This window comes from Octopus bimaculoides, chromosome 20, assembly GCF_001194135.2.
Source record: "Octopus bimaculoides isolate UCB-OBI-ISO-001 chromosome 20, ASM119413v2, whole genome shotgun sequence".
Lineage (NCBI taxonomy): Eukaryota > Metazoa > Mollusca > Cephalopoda > Octopoda > Octopodidae > Octopus > Octopus bimaculoides.
Window position 1 is genome coordinate 29892596 of NC_069000.1, and position 1763 is coordinate 29894358.

Below are 1763 nucleotides of genomic sequence, written 5' to 3' on the forward strand. Positions count from 1 at the left end.
TATATATATATATATATATATATATATACATATATATACACACACAGTGTAGATTACACAGTAACAGGGTATATGGTTTAGGGACTACTCAATAGGTGTGAGATGATCCCCTTTCCTCCAGCTGTGGGCTAATGAGCCATATCCAGCCTATAGCAAGTAAATCCAAGACATAGCAAAAATGTGACACCTCAATGGTGAGGTGAGAAATAGCAGAGAAAGATTTGAGCAGCTGAAGAGTAATAATAGTATAGTAAGTTAAGAAGGGTACTGAAATAGAAAGGGAGCAGGGAAAGGGAGTCAAGCAATATGGTGAGCACAGAATAAGAAAGAAATGGATGATATGCAATCACATGAGGGAACAGGTAGACACGGGCAATGTCCAAACATAAAAATGAAATGGTGATATGGTGTAAGTGACGTAAGTCTGATTGTTCTTTATGTTAGGAGATAGGATATGGCAATCTGGGATATGAGAAACAGATGAAAAGCAGAATAAATAAGTGTTGTATGGTTTAATGGTTGTGGTTTATTTTCAGGTCTGCTCTAATTGTGTACACCTATGATCAAAGGTACTCCAGCCGTAACCATCCCATTTTTCCTTCTTGCATTGTATATCTAGGGCTACCTAATCAAATGTGTGTGTGTTTCTGTCTAATCTTTTCCAAGATAGCAGGGTACAGTTTGAGAGAAATTTAGCTGCTATTTCTAGAACATCAATGAAGCTCCCTTGATGTATATACTAAGGATGGTATGGTGGTAGAAGTGTTGTGGTGTTTTAGTAAAGGTATCATGGTGTAGAAATAGTGTCATAGTGGTTTGTTCAATATTGGTTTTTAATTGGTTTCTAATTTTGGCACAAGGCCAGTGATTTGTGGCGGTGAGGGTGGGGGGATAAATCAATTACATTGACCTTGGTACTCAAATGGTACTCATTTTATTGATTCCGAAAGGATAAAAGGCAAAGTTGACCTTGGTGACATTTGAACTCAGAACGGGAAGATGGATGAAATGCCATTAAGCATTTTGCCTGACATGCTAATGGTTCTGCCAGCTTGCTGCCTTTGGTCTGTTCAATACTGATGGTGGGGGAAGAAGATGGAGAATAACATTATAAGCTACATGACCAACCCCACATGTACATAGGTGTATTATAGCATACAAAATATGCATGTGAATATCAATTTGTGTGTGTTTGTGTATGAGTGTATATGGTTGCAAAATAAACTTTGTAAGCTTGTGGTTTTTGGTTTGGTCGCAGTGGGACACCGTCTCTTGTACTATGGCCTAAGGCCAACCACTGTCACCTGAGTAGAAATGGTAGGTAGAAACTGTACTGTTATGTTTGTGCAAAAGAACTTAAGTATATGAGTGTCGACTGTGTGTGTCCTCCTTAATAACGTCTCAGCCAAACACGGTGACATTGTTTATGTTCCCCAATAAACAAATGTTCCGTGCAATGAAAAAAACAATACGTTACCTGATAAACAAATGAGGGGTTGGTGACAGGAAGAGCATCGGGATGTAGAAAATCTGCTTCAAAAAGTTTCATCTTACCCATGCCAGCATGAAAATGTGGATATGTTGATGATGATGATGATGATGATGACGTGTGTGTGTGTATATATATATATATATATATATATATATATATATATTCAGAGAGAAAGAGAAAGAAACAGAAGATCTATACATATATACAGATATATATATACAGATATATATATATATATTCAGAGAGAAAGAGAAAGAAACAGAAGATCTAT

General features: G+C 36.9%; 1 protein-coding gene across 4 annotated transcripts in view; it reads right to left on the reverse strand.

The window, feature by feature from the left end:
* LOC106874278 (uncharacterized) overlaps window positions 1-1763 on the reverse strand; it is a 162890-nt gene that overhangs the window by 42108 nt on the left and 119019 nt on the right. The window lies entirely within an intron of this gene.